Source organism: Falco punctatus, assembly GCF_963210335.1.
Source record: "Falco punctatus genome assembly, chromosome: 11".
Classification (NCBI taxonomy): domain Eukaryota; kingdom Metazoa; phylum Chordata; class Aves; order Falconiformes; family Falconidae; genus Falco; species Falco punctatus.
The window spans coordinates 13,903,974-13,923,048 of record NC_137591.1 but is presented as its reverse complement, the minus strand read 5'-3'; the positions used below and the strand labels follow the sequence as shown (position 1 = coordinate 13,923,048).

General features: G+C 41.2%; 1 protein-coding gene across 4 annotated transcripts in view; it reads left to right on the top strand.

Moving 5' to 3' along the window:
• The first annotated feature begins 1,307 nt into the window (after positions 1–1,307).
• Positions 1,308–19,075, top strand: part of ZZZ3 (zinc finger ZZ-type containing 3) — a 68,972-nt gene continuing 51,204 nt past the window's right edge. The window contains exon 1 of one of the 4 annotated variants that reach the window (XM_080406894.1): positions 1,308–6,278. The gene's annotated coding sequence lies outside the window, so the exon portion shown is untranslated. The other 3 variants (XM_080406891.1, XM_080406893.1, XM_080406892.1) reach the window with 3 other exon arrangements.

The following is a 19,075-nucleotide window of genomic DNA, read 5'->3' as shown; positions in this document are numbered from 1 at the left end:
GCTCTTACCTTGTTTCTTTGTAGTATAATTAATTTGCTTTCCAACCAAGCAGGGTAGTGGAGATCATTTGTCTCTTTTAACTATCTCGGTAGCAATCTGAACTTCATTTGTGACCCTGACTTTGCACACTCGAGTGCAGAGGCTAGTGTTCCTGGGCTCTTTCTGCAGATAAAAGGAAAAGGTAACGGAGGCACTTTCTAGGCTTCTGCTCTGCAAGCCTCCTCCAGAAGATGTTAAAGTTTACTGAGAGCACTGTTAACCTAAATCTGAAAAGTGCCGACTCTCCACTCTGGATCTGAACCCTGAACAGGGATCTCCCCTTAAACTGTCAGTGGTGCTGGTGTCCACTCCTGTGTGATGGCAGTTAGGATGTGAAAGATTGAGTTTTTATTTAAACCTGTATAAGAGGGCCCTAATCACAAACTAGGCTTGTCTTTAAAAAACTGTTATGTTTGGCAGGGGAAAAAGTGCCTCAATGCTAGGCAGAAATGTGCCAGGTCTTTTTTTTTTTTTTTTATTTTTTTTTATTAAACACATCTTAGTTGAAAACTTATAACCTGTGTTTTTCAGGTTTACACTGAGCATACTACATGTTGTTCAGTTTGAGTAACAATAGAGCCCTTTATTGTGGTGTAGGACCTGAAGGAATATGCAAGGTAGTCAAAACAGTAACAAGGATACTCCATGACCTGGCATATCTTTATGTAGGTTGTACATAATTCAGAGTATTAATGCAGAACCTCTAATACCTGAGAGTGCTCTATATGTATAACAAAGGGAAGTTCCTAAAGGAAACGGGGAGAAATAAAAGCAAATGTTTGGATAGGAGTGTGTAACTTCTGTAAGGAGTAAGACTCCTACAGGAAGCCAACTAACTTTTAAAGTCAGTGCTGATGTGAACACTCCAGTAAAGTAACTGTTAATATGGGCTACAATTTTTCAGTAGCCTTAGGCAAAAACACCTGTGCCCATATAGGTCCAGCTCCCATTCTAATCCCATTTAGTCAAAACTTCCCTGTCTCACATACATGAAATCTTCCAAACCTGGAAGTCTCTGGACTCTTGTTTTCTTGAAGCCCAAGTCAAAGTCTATATCCTAGAATAGTAACATGCTCAAAGCCACTGAAATAAATTTTAAAAATAGTTGATTGAAATATTTTAAACGCCAATAAAAGCTCACTCTTCAGCATTAAAAACTAAGTAGAATATATTCTGAAAAAGAAGGAGCTTCCTTTTTGGTGTACTGCTTTTATGTTTAGTTAAAGTTCCAATCTGGAATTTTTAGTGGTTGTTTTTTTTTTTTTTTTTTTTTTTTTTTTTTTTTTTTTTAATGCACCAGTCTAGCAACCATTTCATATCTACCTGACTTTGAAGCCTCTACTGGAATTAGAAAAAGCCCTTTAAATAGGAATACCCTATATACAAGGAGTGGTTATACATTGTACTAAGTGTAGTCAAATTAATTATTAAAAATAAGTATCAAATCTACTTAACTGTGACTTTTTAGACTGATTTGGATTAGATTGCCCTACTTTAAATATACAGACATAAAATGGAAATAAATTAATAACTTCCTAAATGTGATTAACTTTTATAAATTGACAACTTGCTTTTTCAACATGGAATATGACATTTTTCAGTAACTGAAGTCAACTCTGCAGTAGTCTGTATGGGTTGTAAGATTTCTAAATTGTCTAATGTATGTGTCCTTTATCAATGACTGGAGATCATTTTGTTTAATGAAGAGCTTTGATTTTCTCCTTCCTTCTTCCAAAAAAAATTTTTTTTAAAAAAGTGCCATAAAAACAGGCATTATAAATTTATGGCTGGAGTGGATTTATTTTGAATAGATATTAGTCCAGATGACCACTTATAATTGTGTGCTACTTACCACATTTGCGTAATTTTTCCCAATTATGATTTTAGTATTTTTTTATTATTTTTGACATGCTGGCTTGCATAACTACTGTAAAACCTTTGCCCAAGTAATATTTGATATAGTGGAAATATTAAAATCATTCATTTTGTTACTGTGTTACTTAATTGATAGTATTGTAAATTTGAACAAAAGTTGTGGCAAAAAGCCTGTATAGTCTCTGATGTAAACTGGCTACTGAAGCCACACCTAAATGAGTCAGTAGGGTATGTCTTCAGACATCAACCAATTTTGTTTAGATAAACCATTTTGCTTCAGGTAAAACCACTGAAAGTGCTTTGTTGTTGATGACGACCTTAAGGGAAATCTAGTCTTTCTCATATTTGTTCTTTACATACGGTAGAATGAACAGGGGAAAAAAAATAAATTAGCATTTAGGGCTCTCCAGGGAATACAGGAGGCAGAACTGAGCAGCAAAACAGAGGACCTATAACAAAACATGAAGTGATTCTGTGTAACAATGCATATTTAAACAGAAAATGGTCTTAATGCTGTTAAAATGTTTTTTTTTTCTTCTTTTATCTCAACAAAAACTTCCCTTTTATAACTTTAAAATATTTTCTGTAACTATCTGTTGTTGGATTTTTTCTTCTCAAGAATGCCATTTTTTTTTTTAATTTCAGCAGTATATAAATACAAGATTCAAAATGCCACCTGTAAAGTACCTAACAAACAAAATTACTGCGATGGTGAAGTAATTAGTGCAGAGACTTCTAAGTGTTGTGCTGAGCCAACCTGCATCCCGTCCAGGATGGTTTATTAGATTTGGGCTGTATTGTGGAAGCTGACCCTACTGAACCTAAGCTGGCTTTAGGAAAATTCTCTCTGCTGTTGTCCAGGGCTTATGGTGCAGCCACCCAAGTAGTTCCACACAACCAGCCAGTTTAATGTGGCTTCCCTTCAGCCAGAACAAATAAGCCTGAGCTGAAGTCTGGAGGTGAATTCGGCTATCATCTTCCCCATCCTGCATGCCCTTTTTAAGAGGCAGCGTAAATCTAGAACTGTAGCAAGAACATAAGCCCTGTTTTACCTGCAGCGTTGGGCAGCAAGCAGCAAGAGCTTGCTAATGCTGTTCTTGGGGCATGGTGTGAAGATACCAGAGTAGCTGTCACAGAACTAACCTAGATGTCCTTAGGACCAACTTCTCAATTGTGCTGACTTGTGAAGAGTGAACTTTGTTAATCTTTTGTCAGAAAAAAAATCACATGTAATTTGCTGTAAAAATAGGAGATGCAATTAAGCTATTTCATGGATTGAGATGGGTAGAAGCAGCGATGCTGCCGCTGAAGGCGTGAACTATGTAACAGCTTCATGAAAGCTGGACCTTGTGATCTTAGGCAGTTCTTTATACACAGACATGAGCTGAGGTTTCATTGACGTGGAGGGATATAAAGTATCTCAGCTCCTGATTTTGTAGAACATACTAACTTGTGGGAGAGGGGGGCTGATCTAGTGTATTTTAGCTTGCCCCATTGTAACATGCTGAAAAGCTGTCCCACCGTTTTCCCTTGATCAGAATAGTGTGTTGTTTTGTTTGGTGTATTTTTTTTTCCCCACTACCACCAATGTTGATGAGGCCAGAGAAATTGTTATTGCCCTATAAATGAGTAATACTCAAGGCTGCCCATAACAAATACAACTACCCGTTACTGGTACAAGATAGATGCTATGGCATGGAGGAAACAAGACTTAGGAATGTGACGTAGTTTGGGTAGGGTGTATGAGGAGCAAAGGAGGCTGACTGGAAGTGAAAAAGTATTGGAAGAAGCAATGTGGTGCTGCTAGGCAGGAGCATAATCCTTTATACCTGTGAATTATTTTAAAGCTGCTATAGGATACTGTGGAGAAGGGGCTGCAGGATATAGCATCAGTGAATGACAAAGAGATTTTTGCACTGTGGGGACAACAGAGTAGATGTAGCGTCCCAGCCAGCTTCAAACAAACCAGGTTTCTCCAGATTTAAATGTAAATCCTCTGGGACAGAGGTCTTAATAAACCTGTTTGATCTCAGTCCTTGCTACACATGGACTGCTTTTTTTCTTCTTTGCATGTTAATTTTCCTCTGGAGGGTTAGCGGAGCTGAACAAACTACCCTGTAGATACACAATGGCTGGATTCAATCCAGGGGAAAGAAGGGGCATGCAGAAGTTGGGCAAGAGCCTCAGGACTATCCCTTTCATTAGCAGGAACCACTACCTGAAACATCACACCATTGGCAACAGTTGGTCTTTGTTACCATCCCATCACCAGACATTACTGCTTCTTAGGCAAGATGGCAGAACCTAAGTATTTAAGTTCTCCTCAGCAAATTAAAGGCAAATTCTGGTGTAGGGTGTGGTTAGACAATATAGTTGGAGTGGTTTAATCCTGTTGCCAAAAAGTTACTGCTGCCAAAAGAGGATTGTCTTGTTCCTCCCCTCTGCTGGCAACACTCCCTCACCTCATCTCAAACGCTGGCTCTTGTCAGTCTCTGCCGTGAGCCAATGCAGCTTATTTTCTAGCTGAAAACTGCCACAGCAGGAACAGGAACGGTTTCGTGGTGGTTTAGGAAGTCTGACTGGTTTACCATGTGTGTAGGTGGGCACTGGGCAGCGGGACAGAGTGCAGGGCAGGGGAGAGGGGAGGGAAAGAGTGCTGCCGCCTGTGTCAGCAGGCCGTGGATTAGCTCAGCTCCGCTGCTCGGCTGCACCCATAAACGGCCGTAGGAATCTCAAAGGAAGACATCAAAACCCACAATCGATTTAGCACTGCAGCAGCTGAGAAGAACCCTCAGTCCTACGTCAAAGCACTAATGCTTGTCCGAAATCCAATAATATCTTTAGCCACTGCGACTGCTTAGCTAAATTAACGTATTTCTAAAAGGACTGCAGTTCTGGCGCTTACAGGTGCTCCTGCAATAATGCAGAAAAGCACCCTTCCTCTTTCAGATTCGGCCACGCAGACAGGAGACTGACTGTGTGACAACAGTGGTGTAGAGGCAAGAAAAAAAAATATAATTTTTTCCCTCTCTTGTGGGATTTCAGTTGGTGTGAATCTGATCACAGGAGAAGACCTCCAAGTCAGCAAGATGCAGGGAAAAGTGAAAACTGCTTGGGAAAGTGGAAGAGCTACTGAGTTTTTTCTGCAGACTCTGGCCTTGCAGAATGAGTGTCTATATGACTACAACTAGTAGTCTAACTAACAATTTGGGCGATTAGGATTTATTAAATATGCTTTTTTTACAAAAATATCAGTCAGTTGAATTACTGTACAGCCAGTGATGATTTTTGGAAGCAATTGAAAATATTCTTCAGTATTTAGTCACCTGTTACAGTAAAACTGTTTTGGCTTAAGATCTTTTAGCAATTTAGGAAGTTACTGATTGTTCTTAATGGAAAGGTTCTTTAATTTCACGATTACTTAACAGAGAACTTGGATCTTTCACGTTTCTGGGCTTATACGAAGGTCTCCCAGATACGTTGTAACCGTGGTGTATCGGGAAAACCACAGTGAGAGGTTACAAGGCCAGTAAGATACACGCAGTAGTTCCCCTCCCTCTGCAGGAGCAGGGAGGTAAGGAAGCCGCGGGAGCAGGCTGCGCGCATTCGGTCGGAACTGCCGGTGATCACGTAGGCGTTAGCGGAGAGCCCGGCACCACCAGCACTAAGAGATTTGAAAGCGCGACTGGCCCGGATTTGGCCGTGCTCCAGAGGGCTGGAGCACCCCGCGGCGCCTGTTCCCGGGGCACCGCCTGACGCGGGGCGGGCGGGAGAGCGGCGGTGAGCCCCGAGCGAGAGCTCCGCGGGGGCAGCCCGGCCGTGGGGCAGCGCCCGCCGCCGCGGCCGACTTGCGAGTCACCCGGCGCTGCCCGGCACGGCGGGAGCACCCACCGCCGCCGGGCGCCGCTCCGGGCCGCGCCGCCCTCCTCCTCCTCCTCCTCGGTCCGTCGCAGCCGCCCGCCCTCCGTCCCCGTCCCTCGGGGCGCCCCGCCAGGCACCTGCCCCCAGCGAGCGGCGGCACGTCCAGTCCCCGGCGGCACGCGGGCCGGCCCTCCCCTCGGGGCATGCCGCAGCGGGGCGCCCGCCCGGCCCCCACCCCGCCCGGGGGCAGCGGGCCGCCCCCCGCCCGCGCCGGGCCGGCCGCCTCCGCCCTCTGCCAGCAGGCGGAGCTGCAGGGAGCGGGTCCCCGCCGCAGCGGCTGGAGGGGGAGGGGAAGGAAGCGGAAGGAGCCGCCGCCGCGCTGAGGGGAGCAGGCGCTGTGCGGAGCCGCCGCCGCTGCCTGGTGCGGGCGGCACGGAGGGAGCGAGCCGCGCGGGGGGCTGCGCGGGCCGGCCGCGCCCGCCGCGCCGAGGAGCGGCCGCCAGGTGAGGGCGCGGGCCCGGCCCCGGGGGAAGGGGGACCCGGATGGTGCCGAGTTCGGAACCCGCGAGGGGAGGGGGAAGGAGGAGGAGGAGGAGGGAATGAGAGGGGGGAAGCCCCCACGTGACCAGCGCGTGCGGGGAGGAGGTGGCGGCTCGCGCGCCCCGTTCGAATCAGCTGGCCCGCAGCGGCGCCTCGTGCGCATGCGCGGCGGCCCCGCCCCCCCCCCTTCGCCCCCCCGCTCCCCCTCCTCCCCCCCCCCCCCCCGCAGCGTTACGTGTGCGTACGTGTGTCCATGCGCGCGCCCGGCGCGGCACGGCGGGGCCGGGGACACGTGCACGGCGCCGCGGCCGCCATGTTGGGTCTGAGCTGAGTGCGGGCGGCGCGCGCGCGGGGCCGGGCCGGGTCGCGGGGCGGGCGCGTGGGAGGAGAGGAAATCTCGCGAGGTCGCGCGGTCCCTGCGGGAGCGGGCCGGCTGCGGGATGGCGGCGCAGCGCTGGGCGTGCTGGGTAATGGTAACGGGGGCCCGGGGGGCGGGGACCCTGGGACCAGCCTCCTCCCCGCCATCGTGCCCCGGGCCACACGGGGAGCGGGGCGGGGTTGGGCGCCCCGGGGAAGCGCGACTGGCTCCGCGTCGCTCCCTCCTCCCTCCCGCCCCGGCCCTGCCCCGCCTCACCTCAGATCACCTCACGCTGCCCCTCGCAGCGTCCGGGCCGCGCCGCCGCGTGCCCCCTGCGGCGGCTCGCCAGAGGAGCGCAGGCTGCCGCGTCGGTGCCCGTGCCGTGTCCCGTTGCTCGCTCCGCCCTTCGCCGCCTCTGCCCTTGCATCGGGGCCCTCCGGCCAGTGCTGGGCTTGCGGGCAGCGCTGCCGGTGCCGTCCCGGGGCGGGCGGCGTGCCCCGCAGAGCCCCTTGGCTGCCCCCCGCTGTCCCGCCGTGTCACCTGCCGGGCAGGGCGCCTGACGCCGCGGCGCGGGCTTGACTGTGCGTCTGGCTGCTCCCGGCTGCCCTCACGGCTTCCAGCCTGGCTGCACGGCCCGAGGGCCTCTGCCCTTTCTCGGCCAACCTGCAGCCTTGGGCCATACCCCCCCCTCAGCACTTCGTGGTGTTTGTTGTCTCGGCTGCTTTTCACACCTGCCCATGCTGCTGCTTCTGTACTCGTTCAGGTTTCTGCTGCTGAACCCAAACTGCTCCTACCCTGTAGGAACACTGATGTTTTAAGGATGTGGGGGTCCAAAAAGAGAGATCCTTAACATCACAAATCAGATCTCTCTTGAGGTTATGATGTATGTACCGCTATGTCCCAAACTTGTAAAATAGATTTCTGTTTTCTCTTGTATTTGAAAAAATAATTCCAGTAACATCCAAGTGTCCCAGCTCAGCAGTATCCCCTTTGTCTCCTAGTCCTGATCTCTCTTTTAAGGGAGAGCATATGGTTCTGCTTCTTCCTTATGGTGTCTTGTATTCTGTCCCTGACTAGACAGGAACGGTGGCAGTTTTTGTAGTCTTGGAGCGTAACTCTGCATTTTACTGATCTGGTTTTAGGCTGCATATAACTGATACTAATTTTCTCTAAGAGAATATGTTCTTTAGGCTTGGAAGTTCCAAGCTTTATTTTGGGAATATCCTTGCGGTAATCATTAGTAAATAAATTGTAGTAGCTCTTCAGTGGTTGTCCAGATATTTGCCTGTTTTCTATTGATATTGTCATTATTACTGTACTAATAGCATAGTGATCATTTACTGAGGCTTTTAGGGTGAAGCTCTAATTGTACTCTGTATTTCATATTAAATACTAAGTTGTGCAGCCTTCTGAGAATATGCTTTTTGGGTGTATTTCTGTCCTGCGGTTAGATACTATGCTTACGCCCTGCCTCCTAGCTGCTACAAGGACTGGTGATCTAGTAGGGACCGGTAGGTTTGGGGTTAGCAAAACTTGATTCTTTTCATAAGCAAGTATAACTTTTCAGAAAATAAGCTGACAAATTACTGTTGCAGTTTGTTTTCAAGTATTTTTTAATCTTACTGTACTGTCTTTCAGAGTAATAATACTTGTTTAATCAGAAGGGGAAAAAAGTTTCTTCAAGGAAAAAAAGATGGCATGTGTTAAACAGTAGGGGAGAAAAATGCAGTTCTTTTAAAGTGGAGAGTATGTGATAAAATGTACAACAAGATAGCTATCAGGTGAAATTTTCACCCAGTTGAAGTCACTCATGAAACTCCCATTGCTCTAGAAGGAGTTAGCAGTTGGTGATTTATTGTGTGACTTCTAGCAAGCCATTCAGAACCTGAACAACTTTGCTTGCAGCCTTTCTCCAACATTGTCATGCTTATTTCACAAAAGCGTTCTGTCTCAAATTTACAGTAAGGGACTTCGTGAAGAACTGTTGCATGCTACAACCGTGTCTGTCTGTAAGGACCTTAAATTGAAACACTGCTGATAATTTATGTGTCTAGTTATTTACTCCAATATAAGTAGTTGTTGTAATTCTCAGTTGTACCACTATTAACTGAAATTATTTTTTCCTTCGCGTTGCATGCTCCAAGTGTATAATTACCAAGAGACAGGCTGTATTAAATAGCTTAGTTACTAAGCTATTTAGTCAGGAAGTTCAATCATATGTTTTGTCTCACAATTTTTAACATTTCTGGAAGAAGAGAAAGAGCAAATAGAACTTTTTAGCTCAGTGTTGTTACAGATTTAATGTGCAAAAATAACTAGATATCTATTTCACAAAATTTGGGAATGTATCCTAGTATGGGCTTCTGTTCTACAGCTGGACAGCATGTGACTGCTTTGATATTTATCAGTGTTTCTAACATACTTATGTAGTGAGATTCCAGTCTGCTGTCCATAGTCTCACACAGAATGAAGGCTTTACTCTCTCAATATTTCCAAAAGACTTATAGGTATTTTTGTTTCTGGTTCTTCCAGATCATTCTATGTACTTTGGTTAGGTTGACTTCTGGTCAGTCACAGTTGTCTGATTGATACAAGGTGGAAAGACTTTCACTCTGGCCTTTCACCACTTTGTTGGGTAAGGGAAATAAGAAATGTTTTCTTAATGTTTCTAAAAGTACTTGGGAAGTTGGAACAGAAGTCTTTGCAGTCTGCCCTGCTTCCAATTGTGGTTCTTTTCTTGTTGTGAAATGAGTCTTTCACGTTTGAAAAGCTCTCTTTAAAGTCTTCAGAGCTTATCTGTTGGGGTTTGCTTTGTTTTGGTTTTCCCCAAAATGGAAGTCTTTGCATTGTGTGGGAACTGATGATACAGGTCTCTCCCATCATAAAGAACCAGATTTGCAAGAGATAACTTATTTTTTCAAGTATTCAGCGCTTGCTTATATCCATAGATTTACATTGCACTCACAGTTCTAGAAATACAGTACAGTAAGACCTGTTGTTTCCTTTCTTTAGGGTTGGTTTAAACATACTTAGATTATTTCAGACAGATATTTGTAGAACTTGTCCTTAAAAACCTTGAGCAAGAAAAATTCTGCCACTCTGTAGGCGGGAGTGAAGTTGCAGAAAGTGAGAAACTCTCACCTCTTTAGTGATGAAGATTTTTTGGGTTTTTTTTTTTTTTTGAGAGTTTTTTTTTTTTCCCTTCAGTTTCCAAATTAAGTGTTCTTTGCTGGAAATCAAGCTACTGATGATAAGAACTTGCTTCTGGTAAACTTTACACTCTTTAGCACTCAAGGGTATATTGTTCTAGTTTTAAAAACCTTGTAAATATGTTTTCTGCTTCAAAAACTGGTTTGGTTTGGAACAACCATCATGAGAGTTTATTTTAGTTTTGTGAAAACCTTTCTGTTGGAGTAACTTGTAAAACACACTTAAGAAATGCAGAGCTCAACATTAAATAGTGTGTCCTTTTATTGGACACTGCTTTTCAAACAAAAAGACTTATAAGAAGATTCTCTGATTAAGTGCAGCTTTGTAATAAAAATACTTGAGTTTGGTTTTGTGGCATAGTAGATTGATAATTTGTACAGTTTGTATTCACAATTCTTGTATTAGTTTGCATTTAACTGCTTTTCCTTATACAGACAATTTCATACAAGAGTTATTTGTATCTTCAAACAAAAAGCTTAGTAGCTTAACTTACAATAACTGTTCTTTAAAGTTACTTTGATGTTTTGATGCTTACAATGAATTTGGTTAAATGTAGAAATACAGAAAGGTCAGCTAGTCCAATCCTCTGGCCTTTGGAAATACACCGAGATCATTCCCTCCGATGACAAAGCTCCTCTTTGTGTTACTTGTTTCAGCAGCTCATCGCCACATAGTTAAAGTTTGCCTGATACTCAATTTAAATATTTTTGCTTTTCATTAAGGTGATTGCTACAAGGGGAATCAACTGTTTTCTGAAGCAACAAGACAGAAAGCAATGTTTTATCTATTAGACTGCCATTAGCTGCTTTCCATTCTTTCTAGTTTATTGAACTTCATTGGACATAGGAATATGAATGTTGGCAAGATAGCCAATTTGGTTGTCCAGAATTTTAGAGATTTTTTTCACTAGTTGAGATTTACATGCAGTACTTTAACACAAATATTTGTTTTGGTTAGTGGTGAGTGTGTATGTGCCAGACAAACTAATGGTAAGAAGGGTAAAAATTTCCCTTTCAGAGAATATGACAGTAGCAGAGCAGTGGGATCTTGTCAGTCTCTTACAGCTTTGTCATGAGAAATACCTAATTTGTGTGCCTAAAATGGAGTGACTTGAACTTCAAATAAAACACTTAATTAGTTAGAAAATGTAAAAGTCAAGAAGGAAATGAGTGTTCTTGAGAGTTTGTCTGTTGGTACATAAATGGTAACATCCTGCTTTTTGTGGTGGTTTTTGTTTTATTGGTGTATGTGTATATATAGGTATGTAAGATCTGGATTTGTCAGAGCTTGTGATTTTTTTGTGAATTGAAGTGTTTCTGTAGTATCTCTGCTACAGGAAAGAAACACAGGTGTATAAGCCCAAATTGAGAACTGGAGGAGCTAAGCAACTAGGTTACTGTGCCACATACAAATACATTAAAGGGGGATGAGATAGTAGAGCCTCCCCTGTATATTTGTGTTTGAAAGATACCTTGCCTGTACAGTAGTGTTGAAGTTAGGGATTTTATCTCCACAGCTAAAGAATCTAGAAGCACCAAAAATAGATACTGTCAGGGAAGATTTGCCTTGCTGGTTAGTTACTTATTAATTAAATGCTTTAAGGACAGTTCAAATTAAAGACATGCATTGAGTAGAATTGTGCAGGTGTGTTTTCTGAATCTAATCCTGTTTAGTCTTTCAGTTTGTGACCTGAATGCTAGACCAAAGCAGATTTGCTAACTGCTGGGACAGTACAAGTCTGAGAGGGAATACAGGTTTTTGAGTGTGAAATGGTCTTGACAAATTGCATGAATGACCTGAACTATATGGGATGCAGTTCAGTAAAGAGAAACACAAAATAATATGTTTGGATAGCAATAATAAACTTAAATATGAGAAACAACTGCCTGGCTGGGCAACAATTCTGCAAATAAGCAGCTGTATCACAAAAACGAACACAAAGGAGTCACGGCAGTTACATAAAAACCCGAGTCATACTGGGATATATGAACAGGATTGTTGTTGCATGTAAGATAAAGAAAATCTTCTGCACTGCCCAGTGTAAGGCCTCGCATGTTGTGTTGTCCTCATTTTTGTTACTCCAAACAGATTTGGACCAATTGAAGAGTAGAGAAGAGTTGCAGTAATGGCCTTTAAGGAAGGACTAAAAGAATTGCCCTTGTTTAGGCAGTGGCAGGGATGGGGAGACTTAATAATAGGCTGCAAATATGGTAAAGATGGCTGCAGAGAAGAATGTAACAAATTGTTCTGGCTACATATGATAAAAAATAATGGTCCTAAAGAGCACAAAAGGAGATTTTGATGTTAGGAAAAACTTTCCAGCTCTACAGATAGGTAATCACGAGGTTAAATACCTGAGAGAGGTGGTGGGATATCTATTGCTGAAAGTGCTCTATAAGAGGTTAAATAACCTCTTTTTAGAGGTGATTTAGGTATCATTGTTCTGTCCTTGGAACAAGAGGTAGGATGACTTGTCAGTGTTATATCTCCATGTTTTTATGTTTTTATGTTTTTTGTAATTTTGCTGGCCATGATTTCAAAAAACAAAACAGAACTTCATGTTGGAGCAAAAAAACCCCCACAAACCAAACCTGTAAGATTTAGTTATAAAAAATTCATCAAATATCTTGATTAAAGGGGTTTTTTATAAAATGTTAAAGCCTTCTGTGATGTAATATTGAAAATAACTTTAATAGAGTCTTCATTGTAGATTTAAGATCTTTGACTTACCTTTGTGGTTTTTATGATCCAGTGGAAAGAAACTGAACTAGTCAAAGTCTTTCAGAAGTTTGTTGAAGAGAAGCAAAGTTTAAAAGATTAAGTCTAGGGAGCCAGGGAATGAAGTGCATTCCAGGCTCTGAAATCATGCCTCTTCACCTTCTTCCTGTAAAATAGAGTTAACACTTATTATCTGAGAGATGTATTTTGAAGGGATAATTGTCACTTATAAAGTACCTTCAGGTTCCTGCAGAGTTTGTTATATAAATATGATATCTTTTAGAATTGGTTTGTGTTCTGTGAGTTAGAAATAGATTTTGGTCTTTCATGCCCATTGCTATATAATAGTCACAATATGGAAGAGTCTGAATAGAAATGTATCTGTTCTACTATATACTAGTTTTGAAAAAAATTCTCCTTTGAGATTTTTTTTTAGGTGATGTAAAAATATTTGATTAAACTGGAAGAACTAACCTTGCCACAAATCAATTGTTAAATCTTTTTAGGATTAAAAGTACTGGACAACTTGATAAAACTTTGTTTTGAACCAAATTTAATTTAATGAATTATTCTGCACTTTTTCTATTCAAAATCATCTGCCTACACTCTATGTGACCTTGTTCAAGCTTTTCTGATTTTTGAAATGTGACAAAGCTGCCTTGGGCTTGATGATGAATGAAGGGTAGGCTAAGCGTCACATATGTATGTGCTCTGTAATTAGGAAAAGGCTAAAGTGACACAAATTCTGTCACATTCTCAACATCTACAGTGTAGAGGATTTAGATAAAATAATGCTTTCAGTCTATTACTGTCTTATTGTAATTAGGTTTTAGGGCGTTTTTCCATCTCACCAGTGGTATGGGTTAAACTATATATACTTTTAACTTCTCAGGGTGTCATCATTCTGTTTGTTTTAATTGATGGGAAATTGGTCACTAAACCATTGAGAAACAAAAGTTTTGGTAACTGATCTGGCACTGGTTTTAGATCCTGATGCAGTGTTTGCTTACATAGAAATGCAGTAGGACATGTAAATGCAGTAGGACATGGTGGAGGTTAATTCTAGTGGGTTTGTATACTTTATTTCCGTTAAATGAATGTGATCTCAAAGCTGTTAATGAGAATCTTATTTCCAAAAATGAATAAAGGAAGAATGCAAATACTGTTCGTTGTATTAGTATGATGTCAGAAAAGGGACATGTTCCTTTCCTCAAATATTTTAAGTCTTCCAGGAATTTTCCCTGTATGTATCACTGCAGGACAGAGGCTTTTTTGTAGAGTATTATAAAGGGGTCACAGTATCTCATGCAGTAAGGGCACAAAGGCTTAAGTCTTGGGCAGAGACAGATCACCTGTTCCCTAAGCTCCACCTGAAGAGCTGAACTGAGAAGAAATTGTCAGACAGAACTGTCTGAAAAAGACTGTTTCAACCTGGAGTTTGGAGAAGCGTTTCTTGCAGAGTGTACTAGGGGAGTGTATAGGCAGTGACTGACTGAAAAAAGTAGAGTGGAAATCTATCAGCATTTCAACAGATGCTGGGGTTTGTTTGCTTGCGTTTTTTTCTGCTTCCAAGTGTATAAAATTTCTTCGGCAACTTTAGAAATTGTATTTTATTAATAGTTCTAAAGTTAGAATATATTGTTACGTTTTCTCTTCCACCCACTACCTTCTTTTCATTCACTTATGCTTTCTCTGTACGTGTCTGGAAGTCAGAGTATAACTAGCACTGAGTTTTACTGGTTACGTATGCATGATTATATTGCTTTTGTTAGTAACTGCTCTGTCTAAATTGTCACTTGAAAAGATTTAACAATGTTTCTGTGCTTTGCTATGCTGCCAGCACTGTTCTTTGAATATTTCCTCAAAAGCTAGGCTTCAGGAAAAAGGAAGCTAACCAGATGTTCCAAGTTCTTTTAAATTCTCAGTCTGCAACTTTTCTGTATTTTTTTACAAATTATTTTGCCCTGGAAAAAATAGACAAAATAGAAAGCCACTACAGCTTATAATTTTTTTTTTTATACTAGTTTTCTATTTTTAGCAGAATCATGGTGTTTATTGTGTCAGTATTCTGGAGATTCTGCTACATCCAGTGCATTATAAAAAAGCAGAAAGGCTGAAAAAAGTCATTATTTACAGTAGCATTGTGGAAACTGCAGTTATACAATTACTTTTCATATATGCTTGCATAGTTCTAAATCCATCTGTGAGGAAGTGGTTTCTAACAGAACTAAGTGTAGTTATGTCATTTCTCTACAGTTAGGTCAGCTGAGACTTCTCTGGATCATACAATTGGGAATCCGCTGATCCTTTTGTTAAGAAGGCTCCTAAGATACTTCAGATGGAAAAGGTTCTTACATAGCTGCTGTCTCACAGCCAGTGCTGAAAAGAAGAATGAGAAACATTTGCTCTTTGTATGATGTCCTAGTGCAAATAAAGCTTCCCCCCCCGCCCTGCCCCAAAGTGAAGCCTGTGTTTTTCAGATTTCTCTTCCTACTTTACAGTTAATTTCGAGACTTTTTAGATTTTAAGTCTTATCTCAGTGTGGTTTTGACATGTAGTTTGATGGTCTTAGTTTTTTTGAACCAAAGAGAATTTTGCAAATCCTCAAGAATCCTCTGTATTTTATTCTCATAAATGGATTGCATTATGGAGTACAGTTTCCTGTCAGGACCATTCAAATTATCCAAGTGTGTAAGTGTAAAGGAATAGATTCCTTGATGTTAAGATCTAGACGGGGTTTTTTTGTTGTTGTTTTATAACTGTCGAAAAAATCCCACACCAACAATACAGGTAATTAATTTCTTGTTAGTATTTGTGAATTTCAGTTATGTCACTCATAATCAGAAAATATTCCTGGTTAATTTCAGCCCAGAAGTGGTTTTATTGAAACTTCCTGTGTTGTCTGAAGGGTTGTGTTTTTTTTTTTCTTCTATCGAAATTCTGAATGTGGAAAGGGAATCTTTTGCAGGGATATGGAGGTAAAGGCAGGCCAGTTAATGTAATTTTATCCAGTGTGACTCATGTCTCATTGATTTTCCACTTGGGAGGTAACTCTGGTTATCAGACCTTTGTGTCCTGCTTTTACAGTATAGCTCATAATTTAATTTAGTTGCAGTTAGATCAACTGCCTTTTAAAAATCCCTCTTGTTAGACTGTTGTATGTCTGTATTTACTTGGCCCAAGAAATTTCTCAAAAGAAACCATCTGAAAAAGGCAGGAGGTCCTCCATGAGAAACAGGAGAGCTCTGGAGAGGCTTCCTGTGTAATAATCTCAGTACCATTTTCCATTTTGATTCATGCGTCACTATAGCTTTGTTATATGATTTGTACCAAATAATCATGTGACTGTTTCTTCTCATCCTATCTGTCCTGTCAGTAGGCCTGGTATGTAGAATTGGCATGAGTTAGAATTTAAGTTCTGTTTGCTTATCCTCCCTCAAATTTGTCACTTTACTATGTGTGGGCTATAGTTACAGCTTCCCTAGTTGGTTAGCTCTTGCTACTGCTTTTAAACAAAAGTGTACTTTTTTTGTACTTATAAATTAACTTCTGTTGAAGTTTGGACAACTGTTTTTCCATAATGATAAGATGGCAAAAAGAGCCCCAGGGGTTTGAATAGGTAACACATGAGAATATAGGTGGTCTACTTTTTTTTTCCCCCTCTGATGCTTTTTTATGCCTCAGGTTCTGTTAGTGAAGACTTGTATCAGCTGGATTTCAGTTACATTTTCAGTAGAATTTTTAACAGTTTTATATTTGAGTGAACAGTAAAACAGAATGAAAATAAAGTAAAACATATGATGCTATGACCCCTGCTTTGCAGAAGCATACATGAAGAATATTTCCCTCACAGAGTTTACAATTCCAGTATAATATAGGTTATAGCAGGGTAATACAGGTAGATGGAAACAGTGGGATGGTTGAATTATTTCCTGTGCATCTGTTATAAAATATTTTTGTCCTCATCATGGAAGATTAGAGTTCCACGTTAAAAGAAGTAACCGTGGTTCTTACACTCACAAAGCATCAGGGAGAGCCTGCAAGTAAGGCTTCACATTACAGCTAACCTGATCCAACGGCTGTCTGTCACCAAAATACATAGCTGTGTCTCCTGCCTTCCACTGGCACCTGTGCTCATTTGATTATTACAGTAAGCCTGTTTGGGGAGCTAAACCAGCAGAAAAATAATGGCTCTCTTGTAGGGATTTGTATTTTCTAAATCAGCTCATTGTGAGATTGGATTGAATACTAAAGCAAATGCATGGGAAAAATCAGGATGATGCGCCTGAGAGTTACAGGGGGGTGGGATTGCTCCTTTTTGTAGATAAATCACTTAACAGTAAAACGAAACCTCACCTGGGAAGTCTTGTTGCAAAATTAAAGAGGGAATGATTGAAGGCTTACCAGAGTGTGAATGGACCCTGTTGATAAGGAGTGAGATGATGGGCGGGTGTGGCTTTGCTGTGTTAGATACAGGGAAAGTGGTGCCTTGGACAAAGGAGTAAAGTAAGGAAATGCTCTTTGGAGAAGTATCTAAATGGATATAAGTGGAGCAGGGTTAGAGAAGAGAGCATTGCAGTTATTAGGATGCAAAATGGTGAGATCCTCATGAGAGTTACCTGCTTGGGGTAACAGTGGCAACCTTTTTAAATCAAGCCAGCTGCTGAAAGGGAAAAAACCCTTTGCCACTGGACCTTTGTAACCTTCATTGTCAATGAATGTGCATCCTTCAACATAGGCTACTGGACTGGTGCAACACACTTTTAATTATGGTTCTGTTAACTCACATAGAGATTTACAATTTTACTTCCTTAAAGGCTGTTCAAGTACATGGATGTTGTAGAGTTGTTCTTTCTTATCACTAAGAGTGAATAAAAAAATGTTTTTAACATTTTCCTCAGCTCTGTGAGGATAATCCAAACTGCATGCATGTAGAACTCCAGAAAAGAAGCAGTGCCCACCTTAGTTGGCACGTGATTTTTAAGGAGGGCTTTTCAGTCAAAATAGACAGGTGTTTTCAATGTTAGAGGATGGTCACAGTTGTTAATTTCAGTCAAATACTTGTGGAGTAGTGATATTTTAATAAAATTATTTCAGTGATTGCAGAAAAAAAACCCTCTACTCTGGTAATGGTCTACAGGTGATACATATCTGATGACTATTTCACTACTGTCTTGAGTGAGAGTTGTAGAAGGATCTGACAAAACTGAGTGAATGGGTGATAAAATAGAAACAGAAACTCATTGTCAGATATGTGAAGTAATGCATAAGAATAAAACAACTTTATGCAAAAAACGCCAACCCTGACTTTAAATCAGCTATTACTGCTCAGGAAAGTGTTCTGATAGAGATTTCTGTGAAAGCATCAACTCTGTTTTCGCTAGTTGTCAAAAATAAAAAATAGGGTTGAGTATTCTTAGAAAGGGGTCATAACGTTAAATGTTACTATTTTGTGGTAAAAATCCATTACATACATAGGTCATGCTTTGAATATGATTATCCTGCACTGATCTGTCTGCTAGACTTAGTCCATAGAAAGGCAACAAGAATAATCAAAAGATTTGGGATAGCTTCTCTATGCGGAACACCAAGGAGAAAAGCCAAATAAAATATCCATTAATTCTGGTGGCATACAACAAAGGTATGTCCTCACATCTGCCATGCCATACGTGGTCACTGTATTTCAGAACTTTCTTTGTAGATACAGTGAAACTAATTTTTAAAGGTACAGGGGGTTTACGTATTTGTTTTTCCCCTGCTATCAAGAAAGGAATGTGTTTAATTGCTTATTGTTCTGGGAGAGATAATATATCATTGAGTTATAAGGGCTTTGTATATTCAAGATATAATGAAGGCTGCTTAGGGGCTATATTCTTACTGTATTTATTTTTCTTTTTTATGGCTACAGTATTACGCTGTGGGTAATACAGTTACTCATTTTTTTATACAGAAATTTTAGGTGTTCTCCAAGAGAACTGACAATCAGTTATTTTGTTATAATATTTTTAAAATGTTTAAGCAATTTTATGGGTGGCATGGAAATTACATTTGTCAAGTTAATCCTTACTTAATACTTGATTTCAGCTCTTCGGAGGTACTAAGTAAGTAATAAGCATAGCACTTGGCTTGACATAGCACTCACTGTTAAATTCCTTAGAATAATTCTGGAAAAACTGTGCCTTCAAAATGGTCAGTAAGACTTTTTTAGGACATCACTGGCAAATTGTAAGTGATTTATTACTAATAAAAAGCTCTGTAGAGTCTCCTGCTTGATTTACTCTGTAAATGCAAACGTGCATATGACTGTCAAAGTGAATGAATGAGATTTCTAACTTTGTAACTGCTTTTATTGATTATTTTCAAATTTATACTGTGAAAATTCCAAACTCTATCTATGGCAGACTCAGAAAGCTGCTGGTCAGACTGGTTTTGGTCTTGTAAGATAGAAACATTTGGAACACTCAGATCTCTGTA